The sequence below is a fragment of the Lynx rufus genome, unplaced genomic scaffold (genome assembly GCF_022079265.1).
Source record: "Lynx rufus isolate CCGP_SWC_20201006 ecotype Redwood Valley unplaced genomic scaffold, mLynRuf1.p SCAF_16, whole genome shotgun sequence".
NCBI classification, from domain to species: Eukaryota; Metazoa; Chordata; class Mammalia; order Carnivora; family Felidae; genus Lynx; species Lynx rufus.
Window position 1 is genome coordinate 54665313 of NW_025814830.1, and position 14141 is coordinate 54679453.

Below are 14141 nucleotides of genomic sequence, written 5' to 3' on the forward strand. Positions count from 1 at the left end.
AAAAATCATAACCCTCTCCTCAAGGTCTTGGGAACTTGAGTGGAGCATTTTGCTTTTTCCCGACCCGCAGTCACCCCTGTTAGGTCGTGTGACCCAGAAGGAAGCACGTTCTCCCAGGTCACGCTCAGCCCATCCTGGGATGTGCAGGAAGGAGCCTAGTTCCCTGCTGGAGCCACACAGTCCATGGGAGCGAGGTCAGCATCTTCAGAGCAAGAGTTTTCGAGAAGTAACGAAGAGTGTCACATGTTTTTACAAAAACAAGTTACAGAGTTTCAGAACATGACCCTGGAGATTTCCCCACCGACACCATTCAGCCGCCTCTGACCTACACCTCCGGGAGCAATCCCAGGAGGGCTCCTGGGAGGTGGTGTGCTTGGCAGGTCTTGTATCCTTGAGGGTAGGCTCGGCGATGAGGATACCAGCTTTCCCGAAAGGGGAATTCGGAACCTGGCATTCTCAACACAGTGAACACTGAAATGGTGAAGGGACAAACATTGTCTACGAGGGGGTTCAAGCGGAATATAAATTGAAGCGGGACAGCAAGAGAGTGTAAAAGACGGCAGTGTTGTGGGTGAGTAGCTAGAGCTAGGTGGATGTGAGACGGGTGTGAGTGACTATGAGGGACCGAGCCATGTCCTTTGCTCCCCGCTTCTGGTCCTTAGCTCGCCACTTCCTCAATGGGTGCACGTACCCCTCAGTTTCCCCTGGTGCCAAGGATGACCCCTGGGTCCCCGAACCCCCTGTGGAACTGGTCTTCAGGGCAGGTGGAGCGACTGTGTGCGAGAGCCCAGGCCACCGCTGCCCTTTCTGTTCCCAGACTGTGTCCACAGAGCGTGAAGACGCAGCACGGGCCACTTCCGTTGGTTGGAGGGATCTTGGGTGGGAGTTAACGTGAAGATAACCCGGGCTTATAGGAGGCATTTATAAAAACTGATCCCGTCGTGGGGACCCTAACCTTTCTCTTCTCATGATACGTTTTTGGGTGTCCTGGAGAAGGGGTGTCCCTGACGACCGTGGTGCCATTCAAGCGGCTTATCGGAGCCTGTTTGTCGCGCAGAATGTGCAGAGGTCGGAGGGGTTTCCCGCTGCCCCCAAAGGCTGCCCTGGGTCGATCAGCGTGTGGTCTCGTCCCCCTCCGAAGCCTTTGTTTGGTTCAGGACACCGAGGATGCAGACTTGGTGGTTGTTTGGGAGGGCGGCCCCCTGGGAAGTAGGACGTGGCCTCAGGCAACCCCGAGGCCGGTCCTGGGCCTGCCCCTCGCCGTCCGACGCGGATCACTTTACTCCACAAAGTTCTCTCCTCTGAGGCGCGGCGCAGCGGTGAGGGTCAGGCGAGGTGACACGTGGCCATGTGACGCTCGTGCCTAATTTAAAATCTTCCAGAAGCCACATTAAAGAAGTAAAAAGAAAGAGGCGACGCTAACTTTAATAATATTTTTCATTTCGCACAACGGATCCGTGCTAGTAACGGCTCGGCACGTAATCAACATAAAAGTTAACAGTGAGATGGTTCACGTTCCTTTTTCTCGTACGAAGTCCCCCAGACCTGGTGGATTTTACACCCACAGAGCATCTCCGTTCAGAGCAGTCACGTCTCCAACGCTCGGGGGACACACATGGGGGGTGGCTGCTCTACTGGATGGGGCAGGGGCGGGGCAGGCGGGGCAACGTGAGGGTGTGTCCAGTTAGTGGCACCGTGGTTCTCTGTCCGCTGCTTCCTCCCTCTGTGACTTTGCGAGGGCCAGTGGCCACGCGCCGGGCCATTCCCGACAGCACGGTGGCTGTGTCAGCTTCCTTGCTGTGCCGCAGGCTGCCAGGGACTCGTGGCTCCCGGCAACGGCCGTTTGTCGTCTCACATTCCGTAGGTCAGATGTCCGTGTGGACTCAGCCGGGTCCTCTGTTCAGGGCCTCGTGGGCTGCCCTCCTGGGGTCACCCAGGCTGCATTCTCTGCCTGAGGCTTGACTGGGGAGGCCCTGCCTCCAAGCTCACTCAGGCTGCTGGCAGAATTCAGCTCGTTGAAGACGTGGGCCTGAGGTTCCCCACTGCCGTGCTGGATGTCGTCTGGGGACCAGTCTTTTCTTCTAGAGGCCGCCCACGTTCCTCCTCATGCTTTCCATGTGGCCCCTCAGGCTTTGCCTCTCTGAGCTCCCCTCCTGCTGCCGGCTGGGGGAAAAACTCTCTGCTTTTCAGGGGCGCATGTGATTAGATTCGACTCACCAGATAATCGTCCTTTTGATTTACTCAAAGTCAACTGATGAGTGATCTTAATTACAAAATGTCACGTAACAGACGTAATCAGGGCATGATGTCCCGTCACCTGCACAGGCCCCAGGGATCAGGGCAGGGAATCGGTGGGGGGGGCGTGCGTTTTCAGGCGCTGTCCAAGTAGAGGTGATGTGGACAAGGAGAGGTTGCCACTACAAGCCACTAAAGGAAGAGGAGGATAGGAGCATGAGGGTCATCTGTGCTTCCCTGGCCTGGGCGTCACAGCAAGCTTTATGGGTGCGGCGGGGGTGGGGGTGGGGGTGCGGCGGGGGTGGGGGGTGCGGCCCCCCCGCCACCCCCAAGTCATGAGGCTGGGACCCCATTGCGGGCAGAGCAGGCTCACTGCGGGCGCAGCTCGGATCTGAGCAGAGCCCGTGCTGGAGGACCAGACCCCTCAAGAGTCTGGTGTCATTGCTCCTATCCCCGGAAATCAATGTACGGTGATGCTGGAAGATTTTAAATGGAAGGCGTGTCACAGAAATGTTTTGTATTCCTTTGTCCCTTTTAAAAGTCATCGTTCGAGACTTTGTGTTTCACACAAGTCACTCGGTCCCGAAGCCAGGCAGTGCCGTCCCGGGCAGTGTCCGGGGCAAGAGGCCCCCAGATACCGCTGTACCTGTATCTGTATTTAGCAACCGGGGAGTTGCCAAATTAGCAGGGTTTCTGGATAGGGACAAACACCAAGAAATTCTCCAGCGAGAACCGTAGAAGTTCCTCCTTGTTCTTCACCTGAGGCCCACGGGGCCAAGAGAGAAAGGTGCACTGCGATGCGATTGGTTTCTTCTTCAACTATATACACACACTGCATGATGTGGCTCCCAAAACCATTATTCTCGACAGTGCCCTGTCATCGGGTTGCCGAAGGAATCTGTATGGGTGTCCTGGGGCCGTCACAACAAATTGCCAGAAAGTGCGTGGCTGAAAACAACAGAAACTCGTTCTTTCACGTTTCTGGAGGCCAGACGACTGAAATCAAAGTGTCGGCAGGCTTTTGGAGGAGAACCCATTCTGTGCCTGTCTCCCAGCTTCTGCTGGCTGCCGGGGACCCTGGTGTTCCCTGCTCGGGCCGCGTCGCTCCGATCTCAGCCTCTGTCTGCGTGCAGCCTCTCCCTGGGTGCCCGTGTCCTTTCGTCCTATGAGGACCTCCTACGTCTCAGGTAATCTCATCTCAAGATCCGTAATTTAGTCATATCTACAAAGAGCCCTTTTCCAAGCAAAGTCACAGGTCTTAGGGTGTGGACATATCTCTTCGGAGGGGTCACCGTCCAGCCCACCGTGAGGTCCACGACCCAAAAAAGGCAGAGAATCCTTGTGACCTCCCTAGGGGATTACTGACGTCTCCTGTCAAAACCTTACTTTTTCATGATTTTTGCTGCTGTAACTTGCAGGCATTCCTGACTTGCCCACCAAAAATAATGCTTCCCCTCCGCCTTGAAGAGCTTCTGAACAGGATCAAGTTATACTGAGGACTGACAAGTGCATTTCCCCCACCTCCCCTGCTTTTTTTTTTTTTTTTTTTTACTCTCAAATATTGTCTAATCAGGAAACCACTGGATGGAGGTGACGTGAAACTTCTCCCACATAATTCTACAGCGTGACGCTTGCTAAATGCCTTTTCGCCAGGAGGAAACTCCCGCCGTGCTTGGGACAGCACTTCTCAGCTTTGGGCCCGGTCTCAAGTCCGACACCCACATCCCCTGTCCCCTGTCACTTCTCCCGAGACACTGGAAACCACTGCGGGGTCAGGGCTGGCTGGGCGCCCCGTCCTTTACAAACCACTTTCTCCCACATGACTCCATGTGGCCACGACGCTGGTTTTCCTCCAGCTCACACAGCCGATTTCTCCGCATTTCTGTTCTTAACTTAAATGTCACCTCCTCAGAGCTGCCTGACCACCCTCTCTGCCCTGAGGTGCCTCGTATTTCCTCTTCTCTTTTCCCTCCCTTGTCGTCTCCTGAAGATGTCTGCATAGCGAGCAGACAGCAGCCTCTGTGCCTTTGAATGACATAATTTTTAAATTTCCTCCAGTCAAAACCAGAAGAGAGAAGTGGAGAACGCTGGGTGAGAACCGTGTCATTCAATAGCTTAGGGTATGCGCACAGTGAAATTTGGGTGATTTTAGTTTGAACGTTCAAATGACCTTTTTTCCGAAAGAGCGCGGGAGCTCGAACTTGACCCCCCGATCCCCAGCTGCAAACGTTTGTGTGCCCAGACCCACCACCGCTACTGTATGTTTGCTTCTCTTCATTTCTTCTAATTGGGGTAGCATTCACATGCCCCCAAACCTGCCATTTTCAGGTGGGCAATTCAGTGCATTTTAGTCCATGCACAGGGTTGAGCCAAGCCGCACCTGGGATGCTTGGCTATTGCAGAGGCGAAGGGTGAAAAACATTTCTTTTTTTCCGGTGTGGAATTTGTGTAGTGCCTGTTAAGGTGTTGAAACCACATTAAAAGACCTTGAGTGTGTTTCTGTGTCGTCTGGTGCAGGGGAGCGCGTGAGGGGCAGGACGGTAGCAGGGGTGCTGCCCGGCTGGAAGGCGGGCGGAGGGGGTGGACGGGAAGCCGGGAGCCAGGCAGAGAGGGAGGCGGGAAGCCGTGAGCCAGGAAAGGAGAACTGCCTGTCTGGAAACCCCCAGGTTCACGGTCAGGGAGACCAACCACCCACAGAAAACTTTTCTGAATGACACAACGAATTCTTTCATCCTGCCACCCACCTGAGGCGAAGATGCCCACGGAGCCCTCCCCTCCCCCTCCCGCTCCCCTCTCCCCCTACTCCCCCCTCCCCCGCCTTCCCAAGGGCCATCTGCGTCTCAGCACGTCACTCGTCGCTCGGGTTCTGGCGTAGAAAGCCCATCTCCGCATGGCTCCCACCTCCACCCACGTGTCCCTTACTCTCCCGTCTGTAACCTGGATGCTGCTACCCTGTGACCACCAGCGTCCCCCGGGCGCTGCCACACAAGGCAACCAGATTCCAAGAGATGAAACCAGGCTTTCTATTGTCCCAGGGGTCCCCGCCACAAGTTTCTGTCCCGGTTAGGTCTTTTCTGGCTCTACCTGTAAAAAGCCCTTCTCAGCCTTTAAAGCCTATTTCAAATGTGGCTTCCTCCATGAAGTCTTTCCTGATTGCTCCAGTTGGGGTGAATTTGGTGCAACAGGTAAGCCCTACTTCCTTCACGTCAAGAGAACCGGGTTTTCTCCTTCTCCAGTTTGCTGACTGGCCGACCGACCCTTTGTGCCTCGATGCATCCACGTTTCTGCATGTGTCCAGTGGGGGTGCTGGTGTTCAGCCTGACCCTCCATCCCCCCAATCAGACGGCCGAGAAGCTCCAGCAGACGGCCCGTGGCCCGCGAGGAAGGGCTTCATCGACTTTACCAGAGTGTCCTGCGTGGGTACATTGTTATCTTTCCCTCTGGACCCGCACGTGCTGGCCCTGCCCAGGTCCTTCTAACCACGTGCATATTTTACTTTGAATTATAGTGATTGTGCACTTGTCCAATTGTCCCTGCTAGAGAGGCCCGAGGCATCCTGAGAGAGGAGACTATGATTATTCTTTACTCCTCCTAATCATTTAGTATATGCTGTGTGTGTGCATTTTCTCCCAACCCACCCCCCCCCCTTTCTCTTTTGCGTGGGCACATTTGCTAACCAGGTTGAAAAGTCAGTCCTGGGTCAAGGGACAACATAGGATCCCCTCCCTGTCCCAGCTGTGCCTTGTCTGCATTCCCTTGTGAGCATACTATTTTTTGCCTGAAACCCCTCTTCCCATCTGGTTCACATCTCTGGATTTGTCCTTCTGATTTCTGCTTCTGGTGCAAGCTGTTCTGGCCGTTGGCTGTCACTCCTGGGTGCCACATCACATTTCCACACACATAGGGCAGTTTCCGAGCTGACCCTGTGGCTTCCATGACTTTCAGTCTCTGCCTGGGCTGTCACCGCATTCCCTCAGTCCCAGCCACTCAGTGACAGGACTGGACATCGGGCAGGGCAAGCCCCCCACATCGTTGTGCAACACTGTCTTGGCTCGTCTCTGTGATGTTATGTGCTCCCGTCCATGAACATGGTATGCTCTCTATCCGGTCATGTTCTGTTTTCTCACTTCCAATAACAGGGCACTTCCTGATTCGCAAATGACACCCTCTGGCCGTGTCCTCACATGGTGGAGGGGCGAGGGGTCTCTCTGGAGCCTTTCATAAAGGCACTGACCCCATTCATGGGGGCTCTATCCTCATGACCTAATCACTCCCCGAAGCCCCAGTTCCTCATCCCATTACATTGGGGGTCAGGCTTCAACATACGAATACTGAGGGACATGCACCATTCCAGGAAGTTCATGTATCGAAACAGTAAATAACCCAAACCAAACAGCAAATGAGGAGGCAGGAGCATTTGGACGGTCTGTGGGGGGAAGAAACATGGCATCCGTTGCCTGAGAGGGTAAAGCACCTGCTCAATACAGGGGGGTCTCCGCGGGCGTCAGCAGCACACGCTGACTCTCCGGAGTCCTAGCTCCTGGGATGAAACAGGTTTCCGTCTACTCGCATCCGAGAGAAAGAGTCCCTGGAAATTACTCTACGAAGAGATAGTCCCCAACGCTCAGGGGCCCGGAAAGCAGCCCCAAGACTTGGAAGCGAGCAAGGAGAGGGTGTGCGCAGCTCCCGAGGGTTGGTGTGAGCTCGTGCGACCCTCCCGCAGACGCGACCTTCACATGCTCCAGGAGCAGAGGGGAAGCAGGTGGTGTTCGCACACATCTCCAGTTTGACCCGCAAGTGATGATGCTTCTGTTTGCATGAGTAGGTGACAGGGGTGCAAAGCAACAGCTCAGAGGAAGAAGAAGGCTGTCAGGAAGGAAATGACTAACTTGTAAAGAAATTTCAGCCACTTGTGTCCTCTCTCCAACGCCCCAAGTTCCCAGTGGGTGGGCATTGTAGCCTAGCTCTGCCGGAGAGATCAGTCCCGGAGGTCTGGAAGAAACTGAAGCACCTGGCCGGTTCAACCCTTTAATCTTCCAGGAGAGGAGACAGGCACCCCCGGGGCAAAGCGACGTGGAGGAGTGGGAGGAGCCTTGGGCTTGAGGTCAAGAGCTCTCAGCCTCCCTGGGCCTCACCGTGCACATCTGCCAAATGGGGACAATCATACCTGTCCCACAGGGCTGTTTGGAAAACCACATGAGAAGGCCCGAGAGCAAGCGTTTTGTCAAAGAGAAAGCAAACTGTGGATTGAAGTTGTTACGGCCCACGAGGCCATTAAGCCCTCCCCTTCCCTTTCAGGCGGAGTCCTGTGATCCAGCGCTGGCCACCAGAAGGTCCCTGCGCTGCGCCTCCTCGGCCTTGGGCACCGGCTCGCGTTATCGCTTCCCTGCGCCCTTTCTCTGTTGCTAGTTAAGTGGCACATCACAGCCAGTGACTGTGCGGCTCCAGCAAAACGAATTACGACCGGGTGTGGATTTAACCGCCCCTGTTCCCGTTAGTGACAATGAACTGGAATCAGGATCTTAAACTTGCAAGGGACCTGAGTAGTTTGGATTAAGTCGCTCTCTCCTGATGACGCCGGAGCGCTTCCCGCAAAAAAACTGCCACAGCCGGGAAAGCACCTGTTCCCTCCGCGGTCCCCGGGGGAGAGGTAGCTCCCCAACGCACCGGGCACGTCATCCCACGTTCAGAGGGCTTGTGAAAACACAGCTCACCCATTACGTGGACTGCAGTGGACACGGAAGCAAGTCCTGCCACTGGCACACGGCCCCACGTGCCACAGAGGTCGGAAAGAAGGTCACGTGAGGACTGTTGTCAAGTTTTCGGCCCTGTCTCTTAGGACCAGTGTGGAGACGGGCTTCTGGCTCACTGTTTTCAATGTCTCTTTGAATCCTCAGAGCCTATGGCTCTACGCAGAGGTAAATAACCCCCGTCGTGCTATTCCACCCCCCCCCCCCCCGTGCTTAGTCGTATGTTTATCAGAGAGGTAATTTTTGCAAGTCTACAAAGGTAGCTCAGAGACGGGATGGATCAACTCGTTCTAGATTATTAAGCACTGCTGGTCGAGCGAGCAGGGTCCTGGCCCCAGCCCGAATGTACTACGCGCCCCGTGTTACTTACGCATATTAAAATTTAAAGACTTTCATCTACACTACATGTCAGAAATCGATAGTTTTGGTAAAGCAGTATTTCCTTGCAGTAGCCCCAAATGGGATAGATATTTTTGATCTGTGCTTAGAACCCGTTTACTCCAAAAAGCTCTTCTTTTCAATGAGTGTCTCAATTGGTGTGAATATAAAGTTTATATTTGAAAGGCAAAAAAAAAAAATCAAATGTTTAATGCAAATTCTTTAAAGTTTTATATGCTTGCCCTCGCTCCTTTGGAGGGTGGTTATGACTTAGTGCATAGCACATTGCAAGGATAATATATAGTAAATAATGTATAATAAACATCCAGGAAGTGAATAAACAGTGCATTTAAAAGTAATGGATTTTAGGGGCACCTGCGTGGCTCAGTCGGTTGAGCATCTGACTTTGGCTCAGGTCATGATCTCACAGTCCAGAGTCTGTGGGTTCGAGCCCCGCGTCCGGCTCCGTGCTGACAGCTCAGAACCTGGAGCCTGCTTCAGATTCTGTGTCTCCGTCTCTCTGCCTCTCCCCTGCTTGTGCTCTGTCTCTCCCTCTCTCAAAAAATACACAAAAACATAAAAAAAAAAGTAATGGGTTTTAGGGTAAAAACAAACAGAGACTTATCTCAGATTTTTGTCATCCTTCCGGGGTAAAGAAATAAATTGGGGGCAATATTAGCGACTGGTAAATAATCATCGAACTCCACCTTGAACAAATAGACCGATTGATTCACTTAAAAGAGAAACTGCTTATAAGGACATGGGCTCAAAGTTCACATCCCTAGAGCAGACGAGTTGTGTCCAGGTTCTGAGTATTTCCTTCCCAAGGCCCTTGAGTCAGCCCCGATTCGGCACCTTGAAGAAATCCCCCTTTAATGGAAAGACAGCCTCTTACACGGCAAAAAGATTGACCTCTTGCGTGTACCCACATGCGCACAGACGCACACACACGCCCTGTGTGTTTAACAACCTGATACACTGCAGCCATCTGTTCTGTGCTGGGTGCACTAATGAACGAATCTTTCCCTTATCTGCCTGGATAGAGCCAGCTTTCAAGTAGTCTGGCTTTCTCAGGCAGAGCTCAGACTTCCTGCACTGTGGGCCCAGGGCCGCCCGTGCACACCGTCCGTCGGGTCTTTGTTCTGACCTCGCCAAGGTCTGTTGGGCGTCTCGGCTTGAGCCAACATCCCCGTCACTTGCTCGCAGGTTGTGAGTGGCCCCTCTGCCACTGTAGTCACCTTGAACACAGCAGGACGGATTTTCCGTACGTTCACGGCCGTGTGCACCCCCCACCCCCAGACCAAGGTGTCGATGGCTCCCTGGTGACTCATCCCCATCAAGTCCCGCTCAAGCCCCGCCCCCATGCCACCCTCCCCCCCCCCCGGAGGTGACCTCTATTCTGACCTCTGCCACCTTAGTTAGCCTGTTCCTGAACTTGTGCACACGAAAGCACACACCGTAGCTCTGGCTTCTTTCACTCAGCGTCGTGTCTGTGAGCCGCGTCCTCGCTGCCGACTGGAGTGACAGTGTGCTCTTTCTCTCTGTGATGCGCCGGGTCATCTGCGTGCAGCCCCGTCGGGATCCCGGCTGCCTCCGTCCGACACTGGGTGTTACTCTGTGTGAAGCTGCACTGAAGTCTCTGGCACGTGGGTTTTGGTGGACGCGCTCCCTGCACTCATTTCTCCTGGGGACAGATTTAGGAGGAGAAGTTCTGGGCGCGGGTTCCACCTGTGTTTTGCAAAGCGATCTCGCCAGGTTGCGCTCCCGCCAGCCGCGCGTCATCGCCCTCATCCTTCCCCGTCTCGCCCGACGCCTGGATTGTCGGTCTCTTTATAATTTTGGCTGTTCCGGCGGGTGTATAGGGGTGTCTTGCTGTGGGTTTTGAATCGCGTTTCCCTGGCCGACGACTCTGTCCACCTTCTCGTGTGCTGTGTGGCTACTTACTTGGTTAGTGCAGTGGCTGTTTGATCTTTCTCTTCGCTTCATGTGTCCCGTCTCTTGACAGACGCACGTGTGAAGGTCAGAGCACGAACATGACTTTCCGTGTTAGCGAGACATCATCTCGATAGTCTTAGAAGAAGGACTGATTCAAATGTGTCCTTTGTTTCGTGCCCACACAAACCACTTCACATCAAGGAGCTCTCGCAAAGGGGATCAGCCTTGTGCAAGGAAGTCACGTTCCTTTTACAAAGCCTGAGCGCCTGCCGGGGCTCCGGGGCATGAAAACGTGTCGTACGAAGACCGCTAGAGACACAGGTCCGGGCACTACGCTGTCACCGCGCCCGCCATGCGCCACAACAGAGCAGTTTTCTGTAACAGCCAAGCAGAGAGTTAACTAGGGGGCCGACTCACAGATGATAAAGTGCATTTCCACACAGCTGTTCCCGCTGTCTTTCTCCGAAAACGGCCTGTGACGTCTGGCGGCACAGAAGGTCCAGGCACCCAACCGCCTCTGCTTTGGAGTGGAGACGGAATCTCTCTCTTACTGGCGCATAGGGCTTCTTTCTATTCTAGACAAAAGTCATTTCTTGAAAATGGGTGTGGTGAGTTTCTGGGCTCGCTTCATGCCGTCTCATAACGAACGTGAACTCCCAATTTTAGTGAAGCCCCGTGTATCTAGCGTTTCGTTCATGGCTTTGTTGCTTTCTCCGTCCTGTCTGAGGACCCTTTGCCTGCACCCACCCTCCCCCCCCAACTGTTTTCTTGCTTGTTAGATTATTTTTAATTTTTTTTTAACGTTTATTTATTATTGAGAGACAGAGCGTGAGCAGGGGAGGGGCAGAGAGAGAGGGAGACAGAATCCGAAGCAGGCTCCAGGCTCTGAGCCATCAGCACGGAGCCCGACGCGGGGCTCGAACTCGCGAACCGCAAGATCGTGACCTGAGCCGAAGTCGGACCCTAATCGACTGAGCCGCCCAGGCGCCCCACTGAGACAATTGTTAGATTATTTTTAGCAAGCATCCTGTCCTGCCGGCGCTATGCTTCTGACCCACGGCCAGCCGCACCCCCGGCACATTGTGTTTTCTTTAAAGCCTTTCTTTCGTATCCACCCAGATGAATACTCTTCTGACTGTCCTGCTCCTCGGCCCATGTGTCTGGTGCTATTTGGCTGGCCATTCACAGTTTTAGCAATTAACCAGCCTTTCGACGATTTGGCCTTGCCTGTCTTGGAGGAGAGCAGTCATGTCCTTGTGTGGATGTGGTCTTAAACAGAAAGTTCAATTCAGAGTCAGTATCACATCCTGAAGGGGCTCAACTCCATTAGAGTCATTGTTTATTGATCTCACGGAAACACGCCCTCAGGAAAAAAAATCCGACGTGGTCCTTGTTTCCTAAGCCCAGGGCTGTACTTGGGGGGCAGTGGGGTCAAGCCTGGGAAGCCAGAGAAGCTAGAGAGGCACATCGGGGTCCCCGTGGCCGGCAGACGCAGCTGGCAGCCAGCAGGCCCCACGCAGCGTAGGCGATGCCGGCGGCAGGAGAGAGGCCCTCCCCGGAGGCCTTCCTCCCACCTGCCTTCACTCCCGCCTGTCCTGTGAGCTGCGCCCCTGGGCGACGGGAGAAAACGCAACTCACCCTCGTTCGCAAGTAAATGCAGGCAGCTGGTAGCAGGGACACAGCCACGGGCGCCTTTGGAGTAAGTGTGGCAGCTTTTGCCGGAAGGTGGCCCCTGTTCCCCCAGACCTTGCCCACGTGCCTGTGCCTTTGCAGATCGTGCTGTATGTCCTGTCCTTAGAATATCCTGGCTGTGAGTACAACTCTGTGCTGAGTTCGTGAGTCCTTCCAGTGAAGTACCACAACCGAGGGTTCTTGGAGACGCTCAGCTAAGAGGAGTGTAAAAAAATAACTCCTCTCCTAGAGCACAAAGACGAAAGAATGTTCTTCCAGCTTTCTCTCCTCTTGTCCCCCCGAGACCACCTCTTGTCTGTCTAAGGCCCCCCCCTAATTCAGGGCTGTGCTAAGTAGGCGTGCTAAACCAGAGCAAGGTTTTATTCTTTATCTTAAGGAGAATTCAGTGCAATCGTTCATAAATGTGTCCCACAAATTATGTTATAAAGACTTCCGTGTGGCTGGAGTCCAGTGCGTTTAAAATGAGGGTCAAAGGCTGGAGGGAAAAAAAAAAGGTTAGGCTTGAGTCGGATCTTAGGGATAGTGTGGCAGGCAGAGTAATGGCCCCAAAGACACCTTGGTCCTAATCTGTGGCGCCTGGGAACGTGTCATTTTACACAGCAAAGGGAAAGTCAGTTTGCAGATGGGATTGAAGGTACTAATCAGCTGGGTGGGGGGACGGTGTCCTGGATGACGCCGGTGGGAAATGCATGTGTACCTGGTGTCATCACAGGGCACTTAAATGTGGGAGAGGAATGTCTTAGCTTCTTGGGCCTGCTATGACAAAACACGCACACTGGGTGGCTTATCTACAGCACAGATTGGTCTCTCGCAGTTCTGGGGGCTGGAAAATCCAGCCTCAAGGTGCTGGCAGGTTCCGTGTCCGGTGAGGGCCCGCTTCCTAGACGGCTGCCTCCTCTGTGTCCTCCCATGGCAAGGAGGGAGGGAAGTCCCTGGAGTCCTTTGACGAGGGCCCTACTCCCGTTCACGAGGGCCCCGCCGTCACGGCCCCATCACCTCCGCAGAGCTTCACCTCCTAATGCAACTGAGGGGTTATCCTAATAGGAGGGGCTATCTCGCCTCGTAATCACCGGGGGGTGAGGATTTCAGCGCATGAATTTTGGGTGACAAGGGAGGCAGAAGAAAAGGGCAAAGTGATGGGATGTGGCTTTCAAGATGGAGGAAAGGGCCCCAAGCCCAGAACACGGCTGGAAGAAGCTGGAAAGACACAGGAACGCAGCTCCATGGACGCTTTGATCTTAGTCCCCCGAGACCTGGGCTGGATTTCTGACGCCCAGAACTGCAAGATAATAAATGTGTGCTGTTTTACGCCTTTAGTTATTGGTGATGTTACAGCAGACACAGGAAACGAATAGAGATTTGGAGATTTTTTTAGTGTGTTTAGGTAGATGATGAACAGTACAAGGCACAGGCTGCGGGCTGTGACCTGCTCATCAGACGTGCTCGGTGCCACAACCAGTAGGTCTCCCTTGCCTGGTAGGTTTCCAGAACAGGAGTCAGAGCCCCTGCCCCAGGCTTTCTCAGGAGGGAGTTGACACCTGTTCTCCCAGCGAGCACATTTCCGAGCTCTCTTGAACCCTCCTCTCTAAGCCTGGCTTGGAAAGTGCAAAGGTGGGGACTGGAAAATGAAAATCTCCCCCCCTGAGAAATCTCTCCACCAGTTCCCTTACTGAGCCCACAACCTCCCTGGCGCCCCCCATGGTCTCACCAACCCTCGCTAATCCTAAGAGGCAGGCGTGACTAGGCTGAACCATGCGAAACTGCCCTTTCTGTAGAGCAGAAAGCAACTGAATATCAGCGATTTCAAATGATTTAACATAACAGTATCATCAGCGCCATTATACAGATGAGGAAACTGAAGCTTAGGAGGGTTAACTCCTCTGCTCAAGGTCACACGTTTAGTAAGCCAGGAACTTGGGATCTGAACCGGGGCCCAGCTGCACAATGTGCTGTTCTGACCGCGTTGGAAGGCTGCGACCCAGGGAGAGGGTTCAGGTCAGATGATGTAAGAGGTGATTTTGGAAGGGTATGGTTTTTATAATTTATTTATTTAAATGTTTATTTTTGAGAGAGAGAGAGAGAGGACACGAGAGTCGCGGGGAGCAGGAAGGGGGGGGGCAGAGGATCCGAACCAGGCTCTGTGGTGACAGC